We start from the raw sequence: 12391 nt of genomic DNA, 5'->3' as shown, positions 1-12391 counted from the left end.
AATATCTTATGACTATTGATCCAAAATTTCTCAACAATATCCTAGCACACTGAACCCAGTTACATATAAAATGGATTACACACCATAACCAAGTGGGATTTATCATTGAAATCAAGATTGGTTTACTAAATGAAAATCAATTAATATAATATAGCACTAGGATAAAGGGCAAAAAAATACATGATCATTTTAATTTGTGCAGAAAAAGCATTTAATAAAATTCAATACACTTTCATGATCAAACCATTCAAAAATTAGGAAAAGAGAGGAAATTACTCAACCAGATAAAGGCCATCTTCAAGAAAATCTACAGCTAAAATCAGACTTACTGGTAAAAGATTGAGTGACCTTCATCAAAGATTAGGAAAGAGACAAAGGTGTCTGTTCTCACCACTTCTCTTTATAGTGTAGTAGAGATTCTAGCATGGTAAATAAGACATGCAAAAGAAGTGAGTCATCCAGACTGGAAAGAAATAAAAAATCTATTTCTATTTTGCTGATAAATGATATTGTATATAGGAAAACCTAAGGATTTAACACATATACAATCTATTTGAACAAATAAATGAGTTGAGCAAAGTTGAATGATACAAAATTGATGAACAGAAATCAATTGTCTTTCTAGACTCTAGCAATGAATGATCTGAAAATGAAATTAAGAAAATAAGTATACCTACAATAACATCAAAAGAATAAAATGCTTAAATTTATTAAAATAAGGGCAAAACCTATACTCACGAAACTATAAAACAAAGACATGTCTTTTCATTATTTATGTCTGCAGTTTCTTTAATATGGCCAGGATGGCAATACTTATCAAGTCAATCTATATTTTCAACATAATCTCTTTCAAAATACAGATTTCTTTGCAGAAATTAAGAAGCTGAATTTAAATTTCATATGTAAATTCAAGGGACACTGAGTAGCCAAAACAATCTTGAAAAAGAACAAAATTGGAGGACTCACAGTGAAATTTCCCAATTCCAAATTTACTAAAAGCTGTATAATCAAGACAGTGTGGTACTAGCCCAAGAACAAGCCAAAAGATCAAGGAAATAGAATCACAAGTCCAGAAATAAACCTTTGCATTTAAAGTCAGTTGATTTTTGATGAAAGTACCTACACAATTAAAGGAGGAAAATGATAATCTTTTTATCATATTGTACTGAGACAACTGCATAAGCACATGCAAAAGAATTAAGTTGGGTCCTTACTTCACACCATTTGAAAATTAACTTAAAATGAACAAAAGACCTAAAAGTAATATTTAAACTATAAAATTTTAAAAAGAAAACAAAGGAGTAAGTCTCTGTGACCTTGCATGATGCAATGGTTTCTTAGAAATGATGCCAAAAGCAAATGCAATACAAGAACAACAGATAAATTGGACTTCATAATTTTTTTTAAATTTGTTTCTCAAAGAACACTGTCAAGAATGTGAAAAGGAAAGCATAGATGCAAAATGATGGCATAGAAAGTTTTACAGATCCCTCCCTCCACCAGAAAAATGAATGCACTGGGGAAAAGGACTGGAATTAACTACACATTAATCATGGAATATCAGGATAAATGTTTAGAACAAGCAAAGAAGGACCAGACAAGAGAAGAGCCACCCAGACTCCAGCTTTTATAATTGAATGAGAGCGTTCCATCCAGCCACTAGCACATATTCCTCAGTCTTGAGGATCATCTATGGAGAGCAGGGACTCCAGAAGGACAGCCCAGATTCTTGGAGCTTCTGGCTTCAGCCAGGGTAAGCAGAGAAAACATCACCTTTCAAAAGATGGGGTGGGAGGTAAAATCACTCAGATGGATCCCTGAGAGAGGAGCTAGCTTCATTTGCAGCCCTATTAGTAGTAGCAACTTCCAGCTTTCCACCAATATCCGCAGAGATATTAAGTAACCTTCCTTTGGTTATTTTTCTTTCTTTTGTGTGGGGTGTTTCTTAGACTAGTGAATCCCCTGTGGGGTAAGTGCAGAAAGTGATCTCAGTTTTGACCCTGTTGGCAACAGTGACTTCTGGTTTCAGGATTGACCAGAACGGATCTAGCCAGTGTTCTTTTCTTGGTTGGTTTTCTTTCTGTGTGAACTCTTTGGTCTGGCAGAAACCTGAGTGTCCAGCATGGTTTCTGGCCTTGATTTCAGCCTTGACAGCTGTAGCATTTGGTCTCCCACCAACATGTGTGGAGACTTGGAGAAGCAGTGAACTTTTCTGTATGTGACTTTTGTGGGTTTCTATGCACTTTTTTTTTTTTTACCATCCCTCTTTCTTCCTTTCGTTTTTCTTTTTTCTTTTCATTTTCAACCAAATGAAGGCTGCAAAACTGGGTTTACAGAGGGACCACAACATGAAACACAAATTGTTCAGGTCTCAATAAAAAATCACAAAGTGTACAAGGAAACAGGAAACTATAGCCTAGTCACAGGGCAAAAGAGTTCAACAGAAAACAATTTGTAGAAAGTCCAATTGCTGGAAGTACTAATCAAAAATCTTAGATCAACTCTCTTAAATAATAAGATCCATGATCTAAAGGAAAACATGGTCAAAGAAATAACTGAAATCAGGAAAACAATATATAAGAAAAATGAGTACTTTAATAATGAGACAAACTGTAGAGGCTTTAATAATGAGACAGAAACTGTAGAGGAACCAAGAGAAATTTCTGGATCTGAAAAGCAAAATAGTTGAACTGAAAAATTCAATATGAAGATTGAACAACAGATTAGATCAGGCAGAAGAAAGGATCCATGAAATTAAACTTAAAGATAAGACAATTAAACTGACCATTTTGAGAGGTAGTTAGAAAAAAATATGAAAAAAAAAGAACAGAATTTGAGGAATCTTTTGGCCACCACCAAGTGTACTAGCACAGGCATCATAGGAGCTCCAGAAGAAGACATAGAAAGAAGAAAAAATATCTGAAGAAGAAATATTGGCTGAAAACATGCAAAATCTGATGAAAGATAATTTATACACATCCAAGAATCTCAATGAACTCCAAGCAGGAGTTCTTAAATAGCCACACTGATATTACAACCAAACTGTCCAATTCCAATGACAAAGGGATTATCTTGAAAACAGCAAGAAAGAAGATCTAAATCATACACAAGAAACCTTTTTATTAACATACAATTTCTCATTAGGAAATCTGAAGGCTAAAAGGCATTGGAACGTCATATTTAAAGAGCTGAAAAAATTGTCAACCAAGAATAAACTATTCAGTAAATCTGTCCTTCAAAAATGAGGGGAAAATTAAGATATTTCCAAATAAACAAAAGCTGATGGAGTACATTACCTACTGACATTAAAAAATTTAAAGGATTATAAGGGAGTACAATAATTGTCTGCTAGTATGATATCTGAAACGTATGAATGTGTATTTAAATAAATGTCTAAAACAATGATAGATTTTAGAGACATCAAGTTAACTAAGAGAAGAAACCACCAAAACAAAAAAATATATATTGCTTCTCAGAGCAAAACATAAAGAGAAGAAAGGTGCTTGCATGTTACTATTAGCTTTTATTAAAAAGTTTTACTTATCAAACATTTTTACATAAAACAGAAGAAAAGGATTGAATTTGCATGAAAGTCTATCATGTTCAAAATTGGAATATTTCAAAATTTTCACTATTCATTAATTGTAATGGTAAGGGCTGAGTCCCAAAGAATGAAGGGTAAGAGAGAAAGCAGGAAAGATGGACAGAAAGATGGACAATGGCCATGTTACAAAGACACTTGCTTACAAGGTAACAGCCATTGTAGATATAGACCATGAATCAAAAATTAGCTGGGACACTGATCCAACAAGAGGCCTGGGGTGTGTAAATTATACATTCTAAGAATTCAAAGAATTGACTGATGTATATATTAATTGAGAGTCTAGTTGCAAGTAAAAGAAAACTTATTATGAGATCTAAAGGAAAATGGAACATTTTGATAAAGATATAAGGTATCCCATATAGCCCAAATGCAGCAGGAATGCAGCAGAGTCTTTGGGAAACTGGAACTAGGAATAAGAATACTAACAGAAACTGCATGTGTGATATGCTGAAACTAACCTGGCAAAAGATATCCACATTGTAATCTCTGGAACCTGTGAACAATCCCTTATATAGCAAAAAGTCGTCTCTGCAAATGTGATTAAGCTTATGATCTTATTATCAGGAGATTATCCTGGATCCTGGTTGTACCCTAAATACAATTCTTATAAATCGTAGGGGAGGTAGAAGGAGACTTGACATCCACAGGAGAAGGTGATTTGAAGATGTTGAAGAGATTTGAAAACACTAATGTTGAAAATTGAAGTGATGTGGCCAGAGGTCAAGGAATGCTGGCAGCCACCAGAAGCTGGAAGCAAAAAAAAAGGGTCCTTCTAGAGCCTCCAGAGAGAGTGTGTACCTGCTAATACCTTGATTTTGGCCCAGTGATACTGATTTTCTACTTCTGACTTCCAGAATTATGACATGATAAATATCTGTTCTCTTAAACCACTAGTTTTGTGGTAAGTTGTTACATAGGAAACTAACAAACCAGGCAACATCCTTTCTGCCATGTTTCTTCTTTCTTTCTGTACCTCAATTTTGTTCACCCAACACTGTAGATGAGCTTTGTTGGCATATGGGCATCACCATCTTGAAGCATTTGGCACCAACAGAAAAAAATAACCTAGTTCCAATTCTGAAATACTGGAAGACAGATTGTGATTAACTTAGATCTAATTAATTGAAGGCTGATGGAAAAGTCACAATAAAATCATGCTGGAATCACCCCCAAATTATCTACTATGATTCTCCTCATAAAAATGGTCCCCCCCAAAAAAGCAAGTGAAAATCAGCAATTATATAAAATACATCTTTAAAGAATTAAAAAAAAAATACTTTTTCAGAATTTGGGAAACGGAATTTGAGAGCAGAAACTAGATTTTTAACTGACAAGGCAGAACAGAATGCAAAACTAATGGAGTCAAATTGTCTGTTTGAACATACTCTAAATAAATGATCATCCACCATTCATTGAATAATTTGAATACAGGTCAGACACAATGAATGCTTTATGACTTTTGGATCCAGTGTAGGTGTGTGTTACACTTTGTACATGTTGTCTGAGTTTTTAAGATATCTTGCTCATCTTGCTCATTTTGAGGTACAAAATTCAAAAGACACTAGTAAAAATACATAATAAATATAAGCAAATATACAAATGCATTTGTACATACATAAATAAGTAACTTTCACTTTAAGTCTAATTAGATTTGACTACTAAAGGCCAAATGCTAATTTCTTCTAAGCAGTTGTGTAGTATCCAAGATCTCTGATGAACAGCAGGTGAGCAGGTGGTAGAATAATTATGGCAAGCTTGTCAAACTAACAACTGGGATGAAAAGTCATAAACTGGTCTTAACTTTACACTGCATACAAATTAAGATATTTTATTAATACGGTTTCAGCTGATAATTGTTTTATATTGAAATATTCACAAATATCTCTTCCTAGATAGAGAGCATGTTCATTAACTAAGCAGTTATTTGAACTAAACAGGTTTATAATGTCAAATTATAAGAAGTTTTAAAATATTATTCTGATAGTCAAAAAAGGTCAACAAATTCTTCATTGATATTCTTAATTGAGAGATTTCAGGGGCAATGCACAATGAATTAAAGATAAATACATATGCTGTTTTGACTGAGATAACTTTATGTTAAAGTTTTAAATAACTAAACTAGTATGTTTATTCTTTAATAAAGTAATATTCATATTAATTAAGGCATTGATCATGATAAAGACATTATGCTGTAACAGTGTTGAAAAAATAAAACATAGTTATGACATGATTAAGAAGCTTCTTTTCAGAGACTACAACATATAATTCAAGGATAATAAATGACATTCTCTTTGAATTAATTATCTCCAGCTGACCCCAGAGAGTCCCAGATTGGCAGATGGAAATAATAAGTACAAGAAGCACAGCAGAAAGGGTTGTTAGTTATAATATGATGCTATTAATAAGTCTCCAGCATATGGCAAGGGACTAGATGTATTCCCCTAATCTCTAGACCTCTTCCCAAATATTTCTCATGATATCACAAAATAATCTAGTGTTAATTAGCAAAACAGTCTATGGAAATATGAATGTAAATAAAATGATTCCTACTCCAGAGAAATAATAATTTTCTCATGCATTTCGAAGATCCTCTCTTAGAGTGAACTTTTCCCCTCTTATTTTGTAAACTTGTGTGTGTGTGTGTGTGTGTGTGTGTGTGTGTTTTAGATAATGAACTATATAATGTATTTTATAAGAGTTTTACCCAAAATCTCACCTGTCTTTTCTTTGCCACATCGAAAATGCTAGCCGGCAGCAGCCTTCCTATGTATTTCTACCAAGCTCTGGCTTGTTCATTTAAGAACAGTAACATGTCTCATACATTCATATCATCAATAAACTTCTTATCAATATCACACGAATCCCTTTCAAGCAGCTGAGAACTTGATCTAATGACAATAAGAGTTTTACTAAAGGAAGCAGGCAGTTTCACAGATCCACTTCCTTTTCAAGGAAGTTGGATTATTGTGAAAGTATCATGTTGCCACAAGGAAATCAACTAAAGATCATCGAAAGCCCAAGAATACCGGCACTGAAAATGGTCAGATAGGTCAGTTTGCATTTGGGAGAATTATGGTTGTCTGAGTTTATTTATCTACTCCAGAAAAAAGAGTTTTGACCCAGAGGACATATGAAAACATGATAATGATTAGTATTTTACATAGGAAACAAATTAAACCATCAATTTACAAAACACTTTTTTTTCTGCACTGCAAATCCTGGATATATTCTTTAAATTATTCCAACTGTGTTTGTTTCTTTACACTGTGCAAATTACTTTAAGTAGATTTTAATGCTTAATGTAAAAAGAAATGTATAGGTAGATAGCTGCATCCACGATAGCTATTGTAGTTATGAACATTTAGTGCCTAGATACATTTCAAAATCATGTGAACACCAGATTTATCTGTCTTTAAAACTTTACTGTCTTATTGTAAGAAATGTAGTTGAAACCAGCTGGAATTATTTGGCAATTTGGTATGGTGTGAAGTCCTTTTTTTCTGTCTTCTCTTAGGAAATGTAAACCCCCTGAGCTGCAGTAAAGGTCACCTTAAAGAAAGAACCGTTTCTGGCATCATGTTTTGATTTCACTAATTCCTACCTCCTCTTCCTTCTTTGGTTTTCATTTTAGGTCTGTCTTTTTGGTTGTTCCTGTTGTTTGCTTTTAGCACAGTCTAATATTTCTGTACTTATAGCTATCTGAAAACTTTCACTCAGACACAAACTACTTACAAACATCACTAAACCCTGTGTTTTCTAGCTTGCTTTATATTTTCTTCAGCATGGCTAACTAGTTTGTAAATTTTGTGTAAAGCTCTGTAAAATCTCTACTTAATAGATTCTAACTAATCAGAATCCTTTTCAAGGCTGGAAAAAAATATGCCAATTATAAAGCAGTACTATTTTCATGCTGATATGCAGACTCAGTTTACAGTCATAACTATTGCACATTTACTTCATGCATTAAAGGCAGCCATGCATGATGAGATTAGGAATCCAATGAAACAAGGCATGAAGCTCCTATACATAATAGCACACACTGTATATCCTGTAAATTGTAAGGTGCAATATATTAAAAGAAAAGGAGTTGAACAAAATAGAAAATTACAAGCAAAAATAGCCATTTCCATATTGCATTATTATATTGTAAGACCTGGAAATTTTTTCTTTGTATAGTATGCCGGGGGTCACATCTCATTCTTTTTGCATGTGCATATACCATTATTGCAGTACCATTTTGTTGAATATCTGTTTGTTTTGCTTGTTTTTTTGTTTTTTTTTTGGAAAGTGCATGGACCAGGAATTGAACCCATGTTTCCCACATGCAAGGCAAAAAAATTCTACCACTGAACTACCTTTGCACTCCCAAGACCTGGAATTTTTAAAGAAAATGACTTGTATATAAAATCATTAGTGATACATAGAGCAATGTTAGAGTTTTTATTTTAGGTTTAGAATCATGTAAAATGTATATGCCTTATTAAACAGGGTAATGCTAACTACGTGCTGTTACGGACAATCCCCTATCTTAGTTCCTTAGTACCATAAAATAGTTATTTCACACCATTTTCCAATGAAGACCATATGACTCTCCTGGTTCTCCCTCCAGGCAGGGATCTGGCATCCTTCTGTCATATAGGTTCTCTGTACCTTTACTTTCAGCCACAAAGATGGAAAAGAAAGAGTGAGCTGAGGATTTCTCATCTCAGAAAATGGCGAGAAATATTGTTCATCCATTGACCAAACTATTTACTTAGCCAAAATTTCCATCAGAAGAAACTTGATAATGTATTTTTCTGCTGAGTCCAGGAAGAGGTACAGGATTGGGAATTATCTAGCTACCAAAGAAACCAGTATAGGATTTCAATATTTCATTTTGCTGTGTTAAAAATAAATAATAAAGGGCGGGCAACTGTGGCTTAGTGGCAAAGTTCTTGCCTGCCATGCCGAAGACCCGGGTTCGTTTCCTGGTGCCTGCCTATGTAAAACAAATAAATAAATAAAAATAAATAATAAAAACATACAAGTACATTTTATTTCCAACATCATTTCAAAAAGCGGGTTCATTTTAACACTAAGGTAATAGGGATGACCAAATCTTTGTCATTTACCGCATTAAGCTCTACAATAAAAGTATTTTTCCTTAGGTCTCTTCCTAACCTCAAGTTAGGAACAAGAGTCAAGATGAAGTCCTGAAGGTATGAGAGTAAATTTCCCTCATTAGGCCCTTTTGCCTTTATAGTAAAGATTCAAGAAGATACCCTGGGCACCTATTCTCCAACTACCCAGTATTCACAGCCTCATAACCACTGTTTTTTAGTCGTCCAGAACTTAACTCATGGTGCCTCTATCAGCCATCTATTACTGCATAAACATTCACTCTGAGGCTTACTTGCTAGAAACACCATTGAGTTAGCTCACAGTTCTGGGGGTTTCTGACTCAATCTCATCCTGGACAGGGCAATTCTTTTGCTCTCAGTAGAACACCCTCTTATGTCTTGCCAGCTGAAACTAAACTAAAAAAGTGGTGTCAAAGATCTTTTCCATGTTTTCTGTGAAAATGCTCCACCCATTGCCTCCAGGTGGTGGTAATAATCCATGAACTGGTTCACTTACCTGTATTATTGGATAAAATGTTCCAGCATCACATATGTTCAGATACTGAGGGGGCCAGAGCCAAAAAAAAGAAGAAGAAAAATAAACTATCTGGTTTTACCCTAGATCAGTTATTGAACAACCCAATCCTTCAAAATGATGAATTTGATCACCCATGAACATGGCCCCTCTCTCCATACACTTAGATTTTTTTAAGTTATTTCATAAAACTTCGATATTTTAAACCATGTTCTACATGTTTAGTAAACTACCTTTCAGTGCTTTACATTTTGTTATTTTAAATGTAGACAATTTCATGATATTTGAGTTAATAGTATTTTCATAAATATTTAATGTGGGATGTAAAAGAAAGAGAAAACAAGGATAAATTCTGTATTTGACTTGATCAACTGGATAGGTTTCTGGTATATTTGTTAACATGAGAAAAACAATTGAGCATATACGAGATAGATATAGGATGGAAACAGGTATTCTGTTTTGGCTTTGTTTGAAATTTTTCTTAGACCTACAAGTATAAAGGTCATGTAGACTGTATATGAATCTGGAGCTCAAATGCCAGTGTAGGGCTGGGAATATGAATTTCACAATCATCAATTTATAATGTTATTTACAATATGGATGCGTATATCATCTTTTATTTAGCAAATACATATCTTTGCAAGTCCTATGGGCAGTACCTACTAAAAAACTAGTATGGTCAGATACATCCTTGCTTTCATTTTTTCTTTTTTTCTGTATTAAAATAACTGCCTTGCAACTTACAAGTGTTTTAAATTTGTTGATTTTAGGCTGAACATGATTGTTGGCAACCATAGCCACTGAAATTAGCTCTTTCTAAAATCATAAACTTTAACTCATAAACAGAGAAATATTATATTTATTAACAATATCAATAAAATATTTTATTGAATAAATGTAATATGTGGCATAAGAGCATACATTTATGGTTTATTTCCAAAATAGTCCAGCAAGATAATTGTTATCTCTATTTTATAGATTGAAACATAATTAAGCAATGTAATTGTGGGACTTTTCCAAGGCACCCAAGCCTGTATTACAGAAAGCATGGGTTTTACTAACTTTATTTAGCATTCTAAAACCTAAGCTCTTGACAAGAATATCAGGCTGCCTCTGACTGGTTAAAATATAATTTCACAATTTTATGATACATGCAGTTTGAAATGAAAGAATGTAATTGGTAATTTCTAACCTTGAAAGAGCTTTTCTAATTGAAATCAATAAAATTAATATAGCCTTTCTACCCATTATCTTCATTGTACATCTCAAAACATGTGGTTCCATATGGATCATCCTTTCATGAAAATATTCAACAGCTATTTATAAGGGCAAAATTTAGAACTGGACTCACTTTAGAATTACCTGCATTTCAATGACAGGAAGTTGATATGAATACACCTGAAATCCCTGCTTCTTGTGTAAACACACCACTTGTCTTCTCAACTAGACCCTGGATTCTCTCAAGTAAAAAAGGAAAACTGCGTAAAGTTTTGCATACATAGCATTTTATCACTCTGATCTACTAACCGTTTCAATTTAGTGGGATTTAAAATTTAACGAAGCATATTAAAGAAATACTGAGTTCAAGAATACAGGCCCACCGTTGTTATCCAAAAGTAAAATCACTTTTGTTTATATTATTTGAAACACACTTGAATTTTGAACAGAGAATAATTCTAAGTGATAAATACAATAGATACATTTTACTTGGTCTTTTTTATTTTACTTATTTGTTTTCACCAAGTAATCAACAGTAGGTAAAATTGAGGAAAACTTTTGGAACAAAATATGGCATGACCATATATCCTGGTTTGTGTGCAAGAATTTATTTTGTCGTAGGGTAATTATTAGCTACGGTCTCTTTGACACTCGAGCACCATGTTTGGAAAATAAAACATATGTGCACACTAATAAAAATTAAGATTAATTAAACATAAAGTTAAGACTACGTTTATTATTATGTTTCAAAAATTCATAAGTTCATTAGTATCGGAATATTAAGTTAACCACTGTTTTCTTTTTGTTTAAATCAATGCTGAAACAGAACTTACATTGAAGATACAGCTTGTTTGGCTTACAATCCCCAGGTATTAAATTTATTTTCTTAGATTTATAAGATTTTTATTTTTATATTGGCATATAAATCAGAACTTTATCTACTATGAATACTGACATGCTGTGCCTGTAACAGCCAGATAAAAGATTTGTTGTTGTTAAGCATTAGACATTATATGCTATACACAGTGAGAAACATATGCTATATACATTAATTAAAGAACAATTAGAATATTGAATACAGTATTACTAGAAGAACCAAAAAGTTTTATAAATATCATGTGCTTATTTGGCATTGCAAAATGGACTCTGAATTGACGTTTACTCTCCCAAAATAGTTATTGAATACATGTTCACATGTATAAAAGCTTAATTAGTGATCATCTTTTCTTTTTTGAAATATTGAAATTATGACTGGATAACTGATGAAACATTAATTTCTGTTTTCCCTGCAGTAAGAAATCATAAAAGGGAAATTGAATATATAATTATTTTTTCTTACAAGCCATTAAAGCATTTTTTGCTCTAAGTGAAGCTCTTCTTAAGTCTAGGTGATGTTAATGCCATTCTTTAAATCAAAATAATCAGAGTTTTGAGGAGGGCTAAGATCATCAGGAAATAAAACTGCAGAGAGAAGAAGGGGATATCTAGCATAAAATAATCTATATCAGGATTATGTGTGGGTTGCTGGAAATGGCATAAGGCTATGATGATTTCGGTAACAGTGCCCCGCTTTGGAGAGTTTTCTCAAAGCAATTCTAATGTTACTGTAAATGGAAAGCTCACAACATAATATCTTCTCTTACTATTTATTTTTGGTAACACCGTTTCCTGGGCAACACCTGCCCCTGAGCAAAGGCAAAGGCAGAGAACTGAGATTGGCTGCGTTATCTAGATGACTAGAGATTTATACCCAAAGGCGGCATTATAACTTCAAAGCAGTAATGGAAAACTTAAAAGGCAGAAATCTGGAAAATATATCTAGGTGATGTTTCATAGACTAACTAAGAATGATCCTTAAGGTATCTTTCTGTCTTTTTTTCCAAACCCCAAAATGTCATGTAGTTTTCACTAAGTATTATTAAAACACACTTTGTT

The sequence above is a fragment of the Tamandua tetradactyla genome, chromosome 24, assembly GCF_023851605.1.
Source record: "Tamandua tetradactyla isolate mTamTet1 chromosome 24, mTamTet1.pri, whole genome shotgun sequence".
NCBI classification, from domain to species: domain Eukaryota; kingdom Metazoa; phylum Chordata; class Mammalia; order Pilosa; family Myrmecophagidae; genus Tamandua; species Tamandua tetradactyla.
The sequence above is the reverse complement of the archived record's forward strand: the minus strand, read 5'-3'. Positions refer to the sequence as shown.